This window comes from Meriones unguiculatus, chromosome 1 (assembly GCF_030254825.1).
Source record: "Meriones unguiculatus strain TT.TT164.6M chromosome 1, Bangor_MerUng_6.1, whole genome shotgun sequence".
In the NCBI taxonomy this organism is placed as follows: domain Eukaryota; kingdom Metazoa; phylum Chordata; class Mammalia; order Rodentia; family Muridae; genus Meriones; species Meriones unguiculatus.
The window spans coordinates 115,825,031-115,841,275 of NC_083349.1; positions in this window are offsets into that span (position 1 = coordinate 115,825,031).

A 16,245-nucleotide genomic window follows, 5' to 3' on the forward strand; every position below is an offset into this window, starting at 1 on the left:
TCACAGGAAAGAAAGAGAGAATGGACTCCAACAAGTCTGACTAACACATAGAAATTCTGGCACAAAACTCTCTGCCATATGCACAAAGTAAAATGTTACAAATTTAAAACATACATTTCCTCTTCCAGTTGGTCTAGTGGGTCAGTAGGAGATGTTAACCCAGGGAAAGTTTCTTGAAGAAGGCTAGGTACATCACAGAATGGACAAAAGTTCTAATATAAATACTGAGACTTCAGAAGAAGAGTCTGATGGAAAGATAACAAAATAGTATTAAATTTAAAGAGACCAAGTAGAGAAAGCTAATCGTCAATTTACAATGAAATCTCTTTGTCAAAACAACTGCTCAATATTCATGACATACAAGATCCTGTTAAAGCCAAACATTTCCTTTCTTGCTACTTTTATTAACCTGTCACTTATCACTCAAACTCACTGGGTTAATATACTATACAACTGGAGGACCTGCAGTGTTCCCATTCTATGAAGATGTAGCATTTTGATGTCTTGATACTTTCATATGTGCTTTCATATTTCATACTATCATATCTCATGCCTCATCTCATGATCCACTTCCCACATGTCTTCTGTTCAGAGACTGTCAATATAGTGATGTAAGAACTACAGGCCTCTTTATTTGGCAAATTATTAGCTCCTGGAAGAATCTTGTCTGTTTTATTTCTATGCTTTCAGAAGTCAGCCCTGTGTTTGCACATAGTGCCCTACTGAAAATATTTAAGGTCATCTATGTCCAACAGAAATCCCTGTCATGATATTAATATTCTAAATTTATGTAGTCTAATCCAATACCCTTTAGCTTTTAGGCACAGTAATTTTTTTTGATCATTTGAACTATGGCCAGCCAGGCCAGAGAGATGGCTTAGCAGATAAAGGCAATTGCTATCTAGATGGATGACCTGAGTTATATCCCAGAGACACACATGGTAGAGGAGAGAACCGACCAGAGTTGTTCTTTGGCTTCTACCTCCAGTGACATGTATAAATAAAAACATATACATGCATTTATGTAGAAGTAAATATAAAAATTAAAAGTATGTTACTAGTGCAACTGTGAAGATAAATTTTCTATTATACTTAAATTAGATGTAGTATGTAAATGATGTCTATCAGACTATATAGATACTGAAAAGGGCAGCAAAAATGTTTCCTTAAATTTATTTTTTATTAATTACAATCTATTCACTTTGTATCCCATCTATAGTTCCCTCCCTAGTCCCCTCCCAATCCCACCTTTCCTCCCTCTTCTCCTTCCATACCCCTCCCCAAGTCCACTGATAGGGGAGGTCCTCCTCCCCTTTCATCTGACTCCAGCCTATCAGGTCTCATCAGGAGTGGCTGCATCATCCTCCTCTGTGGCCTGGTAAGGTTGCTCCCCCATGAAGGGGAGGTGATCAAAGAGCCAGCCACTGGATTCATGTCAGAGACAGCCCCTGCTTCCCTTCCTAGGGAACCCACTTGGACACTGAGCTGCCTTGGGCTACAGGAGTTCTAGGCCATCTCTGTGAATGATCCTTGGTTGGAGTACCAGTCTCAGAAAAGACCCCTGTGCCCAGATTTTTTGGTTCTGTTGCTCCTGTGAAGCTCCAGTCCCCTACAGGTCTTTCATCTCCCCTTTCTTTCATAAGACTCCCTGCACTCTGCCCAAAGTTGGGTTATGAGTCTCAGCATCTGCTTTGATACCCTGCTGGGTGGAGTCTTTCAGAGGTCATCTATGGTAGGCTCCTGTCCTGTTCCCTGTTTTCTCCCTCTTCCAGTGTCCATCCCATTTGTCTTTCTGAGTGAGGACTGATTATCTTACTCAGGGTCCTAATTCTTATTTAGCTTTTATAGGTATACAGATTTTTGTTCGTTTATCCTATATTATATGTCTAATATTCACTTATAAGCTAGTGTATACCATGTGAGACTTTTTTCTTTCTGGGTCACCTGACTCAGGATGATCTTTTCTCTTTCCCACCTAAAAATTTTGCCTGAAAATTTCATGATTTCCTTGTTTTTAGTTGCTGAGTAGTATTCCATTGTGTAAACGTACCACAATTTATGTGTCCATTCCTCAGTTGAGGGACATCTGGGTTGTTTCCAGATTCTGGATATTATGAATAAAGCACTATGAACATGGTTGAGCTAATATCCTTGTTGTATAGTTGAGCATCTTTGGATATATGCCTAGGTGTGGTATACCTGGATCTTAAGGAAGCGCTATTTCTAATAGTCTGAGAAAGTACCAGATTGATTTCCAAAGTGGTTGTACAAGTTTACATTTTCCCCAACAATGGAAGAGAGTTCCCCTTGTTTCACATTCTCTCCAGAATGTGTTGTCACTTGAATTTTTGATCTTAGCCATTCTGATGGGTGTAAGGTGAAATCTCAGGCTTGTTTTGATTTGCATTTCCCTGATGGCGGAAAAGCATTGAGCGTTTCTTTACATGTTTCTCTGCCATTCAATATTCTTCTACACAGAATTCTCTGTTAAGCTCTGTACCCCATTTTTAATTGGGTTATTAGATTTGTTGCTTTTTAACTCTTTTATACCCCTCTGTTAGATATTTATCACCCTGAACAAAAACTGAAGCCCAAGTGGATCAAAGACTTCAATATAAAACCAGACACACTAAATCTCTTAGAAGAAAACATGGGGAAGAGCCTTGCACTCATTGGCACCGGAGACAACTTCCTGAACAGAACACTAACAACACAGGCTCTAAGATCAACAATCAATAAACTGACCTCACGAAACTGAAAAGCTTTTGTAAAGCAAAGGACATCGTCATCAAAACAAAACAACAGCCTATAGACTGGGAAAGGATCTTCACCAACCCTATATCTGACAGAGGGCTAATATGCAGAATATATAAAGAACTCAAGAAGATAAAAAGCAACAAAATGTTTTTAAGAAGTGGTGTCCAAATTCTAGAACAAGGGGTTGCTACAAACCACAAAGAGAGACATTTTATACATTAAATGACATTATCCTTCTGACATTTCCTCCCTACATAATTTTGGTCATGGAAATTAAAAGATACTAGCACAAACAGATTCTACTTTCCCCTTCTGAGAGTATATATTCTTAATTGGCAGACATATTCTGGTTGGTTTCTGAAAGAAGAATCCTTTCCTGGAAAAAGAAGACTTGGGAATAGAATCAAATGAACTGATGAGGGATGAGGAGTAAATGGGTGGCTTAGGGTCAGCTGAAGTGGCTGTCCTAATATGAGGCAATGTAAGGCCCCTCTCCAGGGTGGAGTCATCTTGCCTTTAGCCCAGTCATTCCTACAAGGCTGGGGAAGATACAGAGCAGCCAGGGAGACAGAGCATGTCTGGGTCTGGATGGAAAGAGATCACAATGGGGTCACCCACTGGAACAAGCTGAAACTGAGCACAGCTGGAGGTCACACTACATGCTTTCCAGATGCCTCCCTGGAACGAGCTCCCCACTGTATCCCTACAAAAGAGGTGCTTGAAATAGAAGTGAAATCCTCACAGTTCTGTGGCTATGCAATCGTGGTTTTTCAGAGCCACAATATTAATAGCGTTCATGAAGGAGCTCCAAGGGTAGTCAGCTAAAGGGATCCTCATGGTTACTTAGGAAAGTCCATGGGTTCTCTGGATTAGATGTCAATTTTTGTGTGTTTATTTTATGGAATGATGAACCATAGCATTCATTAAAATGCCAATGAAGTAAGTGTAAATTAAAAAAATTCCTGAGTGTTTTTCTACTTCACTTCCCACTTGTTCCATCTCACATGAAGAACCTGATACCAAAAAACAAGAATAAAATGTCCCAGATTATATGTGAAATTTGCAGCAGATCAAGGCAATTAAGAAAGAAGACCTAGCAAAGGAGCCTAGAACTATTCATTAAAGAGCCTATACTTTACATCAGAATTGTAATTATCAGTGTTGAAAATGATTGTTCCATGTAATACTTACACAGCATGTCATCAGAAAACCTTCTTGAATCACTGCAATATTTCATGAGAAATTTTATGGTATTCATTTGAAGCTCTGAATGGCGTTAGCTTTTCTTGATTCACTTTGACATCCTCAAAAGTAGGATTTTTCAGGGAACTGGAAAATTAACGCAAATGAGCTACATTTTCTCAGTCAACTAAAATATTATTTTCAGGTTAAGTGGACTATGTTTTCTGTGCACTTAAGCACCTTAAGGTAATTATGTAGTTAAGATAAAATAACATGATAATTTATTTAGAAACAGTCATTTTGAAAAAAAGAAAAGAAATAGTCATTTTGTGGTAAACATGATAAGCAGCCACATACTTATAACACCTGTGATTGTCTGCACAGGATCGATCAGTCAACAACCCAGCATGGATGGGGCAGGGACTCATGAGGCCCCACCCTTAGCTGAGGGGATTTTGATAGTTGATGGCTTCTGGGAAAAGGAAAGGCAATTGTCTTTACTGGTATGGTCTTTAGTACGATGACCATGCATACTCCAGTGGATGGCTTCATACCCCACGAGTATTTGGGTAGCACAAACTGGACTCAGTGTCTGCTACTACTACCACCAATAATAATAATAATAATAATTAGTAATATGACAAAGTTAGGAAGGTGAGAAGATGGAGGACGAGTCATGGAAAATTTTTGCTAATAAGTGGAGAGGGTGAAATGACCAAAATATATTATATGCATGTATGGTATTTTCAAGGGATAAAAATACTATATCACAATTAGTAACTTTGAAACAATATACTAAAAGTTAACCACAACTGGGACTCCAAAGTTTAATGTAGTTTGATGTGACAAAGGAGTCCTCACATAGAGGTATGATCTATGGAACCATGGTGATTGCATTTTCCTGGTTTGGAAATGAAGAAATGAAGTAAGTGCAATTCATTTGTTCTGAATGAATCTATTGCTTCTGGAATTTCTCAAATAAAAGTAATATGATGGTATTTCTCAGGTAAAGACACTGAGAAATATGGATCTTGCCCTCTGGATCTACCGCTTTTCTATCTGTCCTCACTGCAAGTGCTCACTCAGAAGAAGTGCATAGGTTTCTGACTCTGAGCATTAGAAGATACAGAGATGGCCACTTTCAGTGAAGTCAGTACCATCTATGTGAAGGTGGAGCAAGAGTTAGGCACCATCGTCAAAGCTGATGGCAGTTGGTACAACCACACTTTCCAGAAGGAAGGCAGTCTTGGCACAGACTGGATCTTGTACAGCCAAGTACATAACAAACAGGCTGTTTCATCCCAGGTCCCAGATGAAGCAAATAGCCAGGGCAACATTCCTGTTTTATTTAACATGAAGACGCCATTTATTATGCTCTCTGTTTTGTTTATTCTCAATGAACTTTTTCATAAATAAAAACAAAAGTGAGGACTGTGGAGTTGTGAGTATTTGAGACATCTATGTTGGGGCACACCAGTTGTTCCACATCACCATTTTTCTCCAAAGACCTTAATTAAATTCTAGGCCAAGAAAGGCCTGAGGGAATAAGACCACACACTGAACTCTCAACTCTGCTTTAAGGATGATGGATTGCCACCATATAGATGTTCAATTTTTAAAGATAGCACATCTCATCTCCATATGGCTTGTTTAGATATCTATAGGCTATTCAATCTGCAGAGCTCAGAAGGTTACCTTTACGTATGGAACAGTCTAGATAAATAGCCCTGACAATTTTGGGAGGCATATACCGTATCTTCTCTAGAGGACTGTGGGTTTGCCTGCCAAACAGATGCTCTTTTCGGCAAGCGACACTAGCAGAACCTGGAGAGATGGCTTAGACTCTACTTGCTGGAATGATAAGGGTGCTTGAACGAAAGACATTCACACTTTGTCTAGGGCTATCCACCAGACTGAGTAGCTCAGATGTACAAAACCTCCTCATTTAAGCTCAGCTGACTCAAAAGATAGGGTTTTCCACCTTACAAAATAATTATGAATTTCAAGGCCCTGTGTGCTTTCCTCTAGTCAAAATTTACTACTCATGTCCTTTCTGTTCAAGGATTCTTCACAACTATGAAACCACATATACAAGCATTTTATCTTTTTTTTAACTTTTATTAATTACACTTTATTAATTTTGTATCCCCCCATAAGCCCCTCCCTCCTCCCCTCCCAGTCCCCCCTCCCCCCCCTTTCTTCATGCATGCCCCTCCCCAAGTCCACTGATAGGGGAGGTCCTCTTCTCCTTCTTTCTGATCTTAGTCTATCAGTTCTCATCAGAAGTGGCTGCATTGTCAGGGTTCTAGGTTATCTCCATGAATAGTCCTTGGTTGGAGTATGAGTCTCTGGGAAGTTCTCTGTGTTCAAATTATCTTGTTCTGTTGCTCTCCTTGTGGAGTTCCTGTCCTCTCCAGCTCTCAAGCATTTTATCTTAAACATCCTGCCATCATTAAGTCTTCATTGTAAGTGAGTTTTTAGATAGTTGCTTCCTAGAAAATAACTATGGGTCATAGTTATAGGTATGATGACTGCTGAAGACAGGGAGGAAACTTTTTACCATCAAGGTCAGGAAAGACAATAGAAGATGAAAATTCTGCACACCAACAACTTGAAAATATGAGCTGGAATCCACATACACATTAGGAGTTAAATTTCAGGTGTGAAGAATTGCCCAGCAACACACATGATTGGAGATGGACTTGAGTCCTAGAATCATAGTGTTTAATGTAGTAGGTTTCTCTAGTATTATGCTTTATTCTTTTCAGAGGCTAGTCAAAGATATTAGGAACAGACATTTCTAAGTCTGCCGTCATCCATGGCAAGCTCTGACTATACTTGGATTTCAAGTGTCCAAGTGTTCGGCACATGTAACCTATGCATATCTTGAATTAGAAAGAAACAGATAACGGTACCATCTAAGTTTCCTGAGAAAAAGACTTGTTTTGGAGGTTGTAAATGATGTGGTCAGGACAATAAGATGCACTCAAGGAATGTCATAAAATGTCAAATCTGAAAGATGGTATTTTATAGATGCCCTAAAAGTCCCTTGGCCCAGCAAAGTTGAGTTGATTGTTTGCTTTTCATATCTTACAGGAGGTCTTTGGAAAACAATTCTTAAAACAGGTCTCAGCGGGCCAGTTCTTTCAACCACAGGATCTTGAGATTTTGACAACATTGATTAAATTTTTAGAAAGAACTTTTCTTAGTGTTGGCTCTAAGATGGCCGATTATTTTAGTTAGTCAGCGTCTGAGAAGCACCTATTCTTAAGGGAGAAGAGAGCTGAACATGCAAACATACTTTGTTCTGAGTACTAGGTCCCTCCAGCCTCCAGACTCAGGGTGGCTTCTAAAGAACAAAACCAACAATTGACTTGAAAGACAAGCCACTACAACAGCATATTCCTGAACAAATTTCTAGGAAGAAAGTAGAAAAAAGTAGCCAAACCAGGGGCAGTGGGAAGACAAATTATAAGTTCTTCAAAAGTAAGTCACATAAAGGTCACATAGAGAGTGAAATATTTTATAAAGTTAGAAGTATAAGGAAAATAATTTTCTTATCCATGATGAAAGAGGCTTAAGTTTGGAGAAGCCATGTTGCAGTGTGAGGAAATGGTACCAATTTTAAAGTTTGAGTCTAGGATTGCCTCCTTCCCCCATTTTCGCCCCCTTTCTTCCTGTTGCCTTCCAAAGTTACCCTTACTGGTTGTTAGTTTTCTGTACAAAAGTACCCTTTGAAGAAGCTATCGTAAAACATACAGGAAGTCAACATTTACACATGACCTATTTACCTTTGTGTACCCTCAGTTGAGAACACGGGCTGTTTTTGGCTGGGTAGCACACTAGGATAGTAAGTAGCAAGAAATGCTCTTGTCCTGCCCCCCCTCCCAGAAGGCTCTATTTCCAATATGAATATTTCCATAACCATAATATAGCTGAGGCTTCATCGTTCCTCTCTCCCTTAACTCTGGGTGGCTGTGTCTTTCTTTATCCGTTTTAAAGGTAAATACAGTCTTTTTACTGTGTTGCTCTCCAGGGTTGTAAGCACACCATGCACTCCTGTGGTACACTTGGCAGGAAAGAACAAGAGCCCCAAGCTGAAGGACAGGGATGAGAGACCAAGTTAGAGCATTGCTAGAGTGAGAAAACATGGAGGAACTCTTCTTTGACATTCTTTTGAGTTCAGAGATCTCTCAGGAATAATATTTTGGGGCCCCAATATAAGGTTCTTCTATGAAGAGAAAATGATTGACTATTATATCAGTCTTTCATTTTGGTCAGTATTTTGAGTCTTATTTGTAAAATAGGACTGACATATAACGAGCCATTTGTATATGTAGTTACCTACCTAATGCCTATTACATATTACCTTAGCAACAGTTTCTTCCTCTCCTCTCTTTCTCATATTATATTTCTAAGCTGTTCAGTTTTCTGTTTGGAGATTATGAATGTAGAATTTATGTTGCATGCTGTAAAAGATAGACCTCCCTAAGGCTTTTCTTCTTTACCCGTCTCAACAGAGTTTTAAAGCATAAATACAAAGCAAAAGTAGACAAAGGGCAAGTAAGGATGTTAATGGGGCTCTCACTTAAGAGGGTATGTGTTCATGAATTCTGGATTGAGAAGTCTCTAATAATAGTCACTGTTCTCAAATACCCCAGCAGCCCCACAGTGACTTCCCCCCTGCACTTACACTTTGGAACCAGAATTGAGCCCTAAAATTGCTTGCATTTTAAAGACATTTCTTCTGTGAGAACAAAGATCATCTGTCCTGCTTTCATTCACATTCTCCTTTTTATTTTATGGCTTGCCAGGACCCCTGAGGCAGGTCCCACACAATTCTGGCAGTTGCAAGCTACCGCAGAATGCACCTGCTTTGTGTTTGAGTTCTGGGTCAGGTCCAGGAGGACCCTTTTTATTCTTAGGTTGGGCTGTCATGGACTTCATAAAGTTGGAATACCTGGAGTCATAGCAAAGTTATTCAAGAAAACTAAGAAGAGGTTTGATATTCTTTTGCCAGATTTTTTTTATTGAACTGTGGACTCCAGGTGTCAGAAATTAAAAAAAAAAAGATAATTTCACTTTAGAGAGTTTTATAGTGTAATGGTCAAGCAGATATGGACACAGGGAACAAGAGGCCTCCTAACAAACAGTCTGCCTGCATGGAGAGTTATTAATGAGATGGGAACTAGATATGAATAACCCAGTGGTTAACAAGCCAGCTAAGGGATGAAAACACCTAGAAGAAAGGCACAGACTATGCAGCATTCCTCAACTCTATATTATGATTAACTCACTACCCCAACTCCAAAGGCAGAAGGTATACAATATAATAAAATTTCTCTAATTTTTCTCACTTGCTGGGTTTGTTGTTTGTTTTGAAACAGATATTAGTCACCTAGTTATGGACAGAAAGAGGGAAGGAAGGAGAAAAGAAGAGGAGAGGGGATTGAGGGTAGAATAAAGATTTGTTTAGTAGTCTTGCTTGTATGTAGAAAGAAGAAAAGGATCTCTTTCTGATATTGACATATTTGTATAAATACATAATAATTTTTTCCTAAGTAAACAGTAATACATAGCCTTGAGCCAGGGTGCTGTTTTATAGAATCCAAATCACAGGCTCTTTCAAGATCAATCCTGTTCTCTCCCATTTAGTGAAATGTGCTGAAGTTGAGGCATTTGATTTGAACAACATGGCAGCATGTTCTTCTCCCATGACTCATGAGTGATGAATGATAGGAAAGACACACAGAAGTGGCCACTCTTGACTCCAGCAGCTCCCAGAGAGATCAGGGAGATGAACTGCTTGGTCTACCAAGTTTAGTAATAGGGCCCTAATCCTTCAACTATTGTTCACAAATGATGTCTCCCTAAAGAAAAAAGATGCTTCTGAATAAAATAGTTTCACTAGAAAGCAATGTTATACCCAGGAAAGCCTGGCCCATATTTTTTTAAATTTTGCCTATGAGTAACCATTTGGAGGGAGAAAGCAAAACCAAAGTTTAGAGGTTGTATTCACGTGTGACTAGAAGAGAGAAGTAGAGAGCTAGCTGCAGGTGTGGGCATCCCCTCCTCTGCCATAGGCCTTGTGCAGAAGGCTGTGCTTTCCGAGAGAAGCCTAATGAAAAGGATCAAGCTCAGGCAGACACCCCACTGTGCAGGAAGATTGCTTCCAAGAAGCGATTCATTTTTAGTTTAACAACTGTGCATTTGGTCCCCACACAATTTATCTTCATGCAAAATCACATACCTGTGTGCCAGATGTGCACAGCTGCATGTGAGCCACTGCTGATCTATCTGCCTCACATGCCAAGTGGCTATTTCTTTAAATTAGGGTGGGATGGGATTTGGGCCGTGCGAAAATTTCATTTTGAAACCAGAAACCGAGCAACTCCTGGCTATACTAGGGTTTGAACATAGCACAATGATGAACCAAGGTTGAGTGAGTGTTTTCCAGGACCCCCCAGAAACTCACCTTTCCATGACCCCTGGAATTCAGCTCCATTCTGGGTCTGCAGAGGCTGACCTATCAGGAGACCATGTCCTGCCAAAGTGTGCGGCCCTCGTAAATGCTTGTGGTGAAACTGAAAAACCTCTGCCCAGCCCTTGGGAGCACTTGAAGCAAAATAGAACCTGACATTTCAGTTGTGTTTCAGTTTTTACTCTGGACTCAGAAGAGGGAAGACCACAAAATACTAAATGAGGCCTAGAAATCCAGAAGTGGGGGCACTGCAGTCCAGCCCAGACCAAGAAACCAAGGTGATGAGAGGCTCACCCTTCTGGAAACCATGTCCCTGCATGCTTCAGAGATCCATGGCAAGATACATGGGCATTGACTATTGAGTCTTGCCTGTCCCTCTCCGCATGGCCAAAAGCACTTAGAATAAAAAGAGAGTCAGCTCTCCTTGTGGCAGCCCATGACTTACATATTGAGTGTCCACTTAATGACAAGTGCCAACTGAGTGCCAGGCTCAGGGCTGAGGTGTTGACACATGATGGATGCACAGTACATGTTTGACACTGATGAGATTCTTGAAGCCTGATCATGTTCTTGGGAACTACCAGATGCCTGGTTCCATGCATAAAGTCCGCTAATTCTCACACCCAAAGAGATGAGTGATATTATTATTTTCTCAACAATAGGAAAATTGGGGCTCCAAGGAGTTATGAAACTTATTTAGAAACTCATGCATCTTTTGCATGATAGCCAAAGGCAAAACAATTTGTTTTTCTTCCTACCCTGCTGTTGTTATGATTTCTTTCTCTTGTATGCTCAGAAGGTCCAAGAGAGGGCTTATCTCTCAGGAAGAACTCTATATACCTGTTGTGTTCTATGAGCCATGCCCCTTTAATTTGTACTTGAACGGAGACTAGTAGAGTGACCTGGTTGTCACACTTCACATTCCTTTCTGGTTTTCATATGAGAAGGCACTGATAAATCAGCTCATACAACACAGACCCGAGTTTGTATTTCAACAAATTTCTGCAAAAACATTAACCAGATGCAATTCAACTCAGATTGTGTCTACATAAGGAATCCATTCCAAGAAAAGTCAGAGGATGCACAGTGACTTTTCGGCCAGATGAATGGCTGCTAACATTGCTGAGGCTCATTTGAGAACTCCTTGAAGGAATAAGATCTTAGTAAAATTTTAAATTCCAACTTTGAATGTGGTCTTGGGAAGATTGCACATATAATTTAGTCTTATGATGATTCCTCAGATCACAAATCACTCACAGGTTGTGGCTCCTTCTAGACACCTGCCATACTCATGGCAATTTCCTATTTCTATTTCAAAGAACCGGTTCAGGCATTGCTCTCTCCAAGCCACTTAGCAAAAAACAGGCCACCATTCTGTGAGTAAAATGGACTCCTCCAGGAATTACATCATTTATTTTTCAACAAAGATTAATTTAATTTGGTTTAGTTTAACAAGAGTGTATGATCACAGATTTTGATAACCAAATCAGTGCCTTCACATAAACCTCAGCCCTGGCTTACCTCTCATCTGGTGAAAGAAATAAAAGCTCTCAAAGGTAATTGGTGGATCACTCCTCATAGGGAGAAAGAAAGGCTAGGCTTTCAATTTTCTTAAACATAAAACTTAAAATCCACATATAATAATAAACAAATGGTTTAAGGCATCTTATGTCATAAATGTGCTGCCATTATTTAGTTATGAATTTTCAGGCTTGGGAATTATTTTAAAGCCCAAGGGTCATTATGGAATGTCTGTATATTTGATTTCCAAAGCTCCAGATAGGTTTTAATGTGTTCAGAGTTATACCACTGCACTCCCCAAGTGATTTCCATCTCCTCAGAGATGTGTCCTAATAGTAAGGCCTCAATGTTTTCTACTTAGTGAAAAGTGTGAATAATAGCTCCATATATATATATATATATATATATATATACACACACACACACACACACACACACATATATATGCATTTACTTTTAACATGTATTCCCATACAGCCAAATGATTGAACCCAGTACACTTAGCAACTTAGGAAGAGATTCATTGAATTTTCTAAGCGTCTTCATGGTCAGAGTTATTTTGTAAAGAGACCCTAAATTTGAAATAATCGACATGTTAAAGTAATCGAGATGTTTATGATTTGATAACTCTTTGGTGCATTGTTTAACAACATGTTTTCAATTTTCTCTCCTTCAAATCGCTCCAAATAACCCCATGATTTTGGATGATTGATTATGGGAATGCTGCTTTTACTGTACATCCAAGGTAATTTTAAAATTACATCTTCTTTTCATTGTTAGGGAGTAAAATCATTTGCAGGTCTTGACATGGTTTATCAGAGAAAGGGAGACAAAGGCTCAGCCTTGGTCTCACTCCATTAGAATACTATTATGTGAGCCCACAAGCAAATCATGAGGCTTTGTGGAAGCTGGGTTCTAGTCCCAACATGCAAGATAATCAACACAGCAGCTAAAGAAAAGCCACCAACCTCCCGGGTCTCACTTTCTTTCCATATAAAAACTTACAAGATAATTGAGATCCAAATTTCTTCCCTGGAGATTTTGATTTGTTATGCTAGGGACTGGTTCCGAAAAAGATGCGTTTTCTGCAAAGAATTTGCTGTTTGTAACTCGATCCCATCGGAACATGCTGACTAGGGTTAAGTGAGCTCTCATCCCAGGTCTAAACTGTGTAACTTCAGAACCCACTTCTACTATCATCTGCACTTTACAACTAACTGTTTTATTTTACAAAACAACAGAAACCTTTCTTTATCATGTGGCTCATTTCCATTTTTCTGACTCTGAACTTGTGTTTGCATGCGCTTACCTATTTTAACCTTTGGAGTAATTTATGTGGTCAGCACATTAGTCATGCAAACCTATCAGCCTACAAACTCCCTGAATTCGCACAGTAGACTGTAATTCTTCTTTCTTCCTTGATTTTGATTTATGTATATGTGGTTCTCTGCAAGAGTAACAAGTACTTTTAAGTGTTGGTCAATCACTTTAGCCAGTAGTTATACTTTTTGTACATTGAAAACACTTTTCCATTGTGTAATGCCATCTAGATTCCATATCCTTTATAAGACAATTAAGGTAGGAGACATTTATTCTTACCTATCTTTGTACTTTGCTCACAGTTTGTTGGTTGAAGCCAATTGCCTCATCCATATTCAACAGGAGAACTATGAAACAGGAAAGAATATAGACTTTTCTGAGTGAATGAACTGTTTACAGTTGTGAACAGGGCTTTTTCTTTTTCTTTTGTCTGGCTCAAATTGCTTTTATTTTTTTTGTATCAGGAGCTCTTTTATTGGCTCTTGTGTCTCCTTGACATAACTTCAGTTTTAATTTTATTTTTTAAATAATTTTTATTTTTTATATTAATCACAGGTTATTTACTTTATATCCCAGCCGTAGCTTCCTCCCTCATTCCCTCCCAATCCCACCCTCCCTCCCTCATCTCCTCCCTGCCCCTTTCCAAGTCTACTGATAGGGGAGGTCCTTCTCTCCTTCCATCTAATCCTAGCTTATTAGGTATCTTCAGCACTGGCTACAATGTCCTCCTCCGGGGGTGGGGGTGGGGGGGTCAAAGATCCAGCCATTGAGTTCATGTCAGAAATAGTCCCTGTTCCCCTCTCTAGGGAAACCACTTGGATACTGAGTTACCATGGGCTACATCCAAGCAGGTGTTCTAGGTTATATCTATACATGGTTCTTGGTTGGAGAAACAGTCTCATAAAAGACCCCTGTGCCCTGATATATTTGGTCCTTGTGGAGCTCCTGTCCTCTCCAGGGGGAACAACCTTACCAAGCCACAGAGGAAGATAATGCAGCCAGTCCTGATAATAGGATAGGGCCAGAGGGAAGGGGAGGAAGACCTCACCTATCAGTAGACTTGGGGAGGGGCATGGGAGAAGATGAGGGAGGGAGGGTGAGATTGGGCGGGCATAAGGGAGGGGGATACAGCTGGGATACAAAGCGAATAACCTGTGATTAACATTTTAAAAAGTAAAATTTCTAAAAAGAAAATCACAGTTTGCAAGAACAAAACTCATTTGTTTTCTTAAGGGAACAGAGGATTTTTGTCCCAAATATATTACTAAGAATTTATAACTGTGAAACTATCCTTGCCAATGTCTTCACATACTGAAATCAGAAGACATCTTTCTCCATCAAGCTTAGCAGCTATTGCCAAGATGCCAAGAATTCTACTGAACCTGACTTCCTGTCATCTTCCTAGAGTCCTACTGGCTTTCCACAATGAAATAAAAACCTCACGGTGTCATTTAAAAGCAACCTTTAACCTTAGTATTTGAACTTCTTCAAAACACAAACTCTTACTTCATGGCTAAACCTGTGAAATAAAGTCTTTGTCCATTTAAAACACAGCTGTTGTAAATAGATACTCCTTTCTACTCTAACTATTGAGAAATCCCTCAAAAATTCAAGAAGCAAGTTTAAGACTGTGGGAGGATCCCATGACCTATGCAAGCAGAATTAAGAAATTGTGTTTTGTATTGGAAGAATGCTAGTCAGCAGTAAAAGCAAGTCAAAACAACAAATCTAAAGAGTAAAACAGTAACAGAAGAAAGTGCCATCATGCACATTTTGATTATGGAGCCTAGGGAAGGGACTCATTACTGATGCTTGTCTGAGAATTTGGAAAAGGTATCTGAGGATCAGATCATGGTGGCTTATTCCTATAAGCTCAGCATTCAAGAGTCAAAGGCAGGGGAATTGCATTGGGCTTAAAGAAAACCTGGACTATGTTGAGACTTTGTCTTAAACAGAATAAACAAGTCAAAGTATTGGGGTAGGAGGAAAAGATGAGAGTTCTTCTAGTCTGCCAGGATAAGATGTGCTTTGTCAGACCTAAAGTAGGTTGGGAGCCGAGTGCCTCCCAGGGAACTAAAAGCTTGGGAAGAAATAGATTAGAGGTGGAGAATATTACTATCTGGAAGAGACCATAATCTGGGTTTGAGGCAAAGGCAAAGAGCCTAAGTTACTAAGGTTTTTAGGTTTTGCTCTGTATGTACCAGGAGACATGTGATGATGCTCATCATGGGGTAAAGTGTGTGAGGTAGAAAGATGGGTCTGGTGACTAGGAGAGATGAAATGCTGTGATTGCACAGCATCACTGGGAAAAGTCTAAACAACTACTTGGCATGGACAGTTGTGTCCCAATGCCTTTGTTCTCTACTTGAATGGAATAAGAAAAAATAATTAATGGGCACGTGGCTGCTCCTAAGAAGTGACATACTCCAGGTTAACTTAGAGTTGACATGACCATCTAAACTCCAGGTTAACATAGAGTTGACATGACCATCTAAATAAATCTCAAGCCAATGAGACAAAGGTGTAAATCCCTTGGCTCCTACTGGATAGACTATAGATAGCAAGCAGGAGGTTTCTCTTGTCTTCTTACTCCTAATTAGAATGAAGCATGCCTTCATGCCTTTGTTTGTTAGTTTGTTTGTTTGCTTGTTTGTTTGTTGAGACAAGGTATCACTGTGTAGCTTTGGCTGGCCTGCAATTCTCTGTGTAGAATAGACTGGCCTGGAACTCTTAGAGATCCTTTTGCCTCTGCCTCCTTGATGCTAAGAGTAAAGCTATATTCCACCCACACTCAGCAGGACTAGTTTTTGAAAAGGTTAATTTGATTTGAAAAAGTCAATTGATTTTATTTACTTGCTTTTCTACTCTTGTTTAAACTAAGGTCAATATTTCTGGGCATTTACTTATGAGTCCTGTATCCTAGATTTGCTTTCATTCTGCAAATACTACTTCACATTAAAGATTGTAGCTAACTAGTAAGCTTT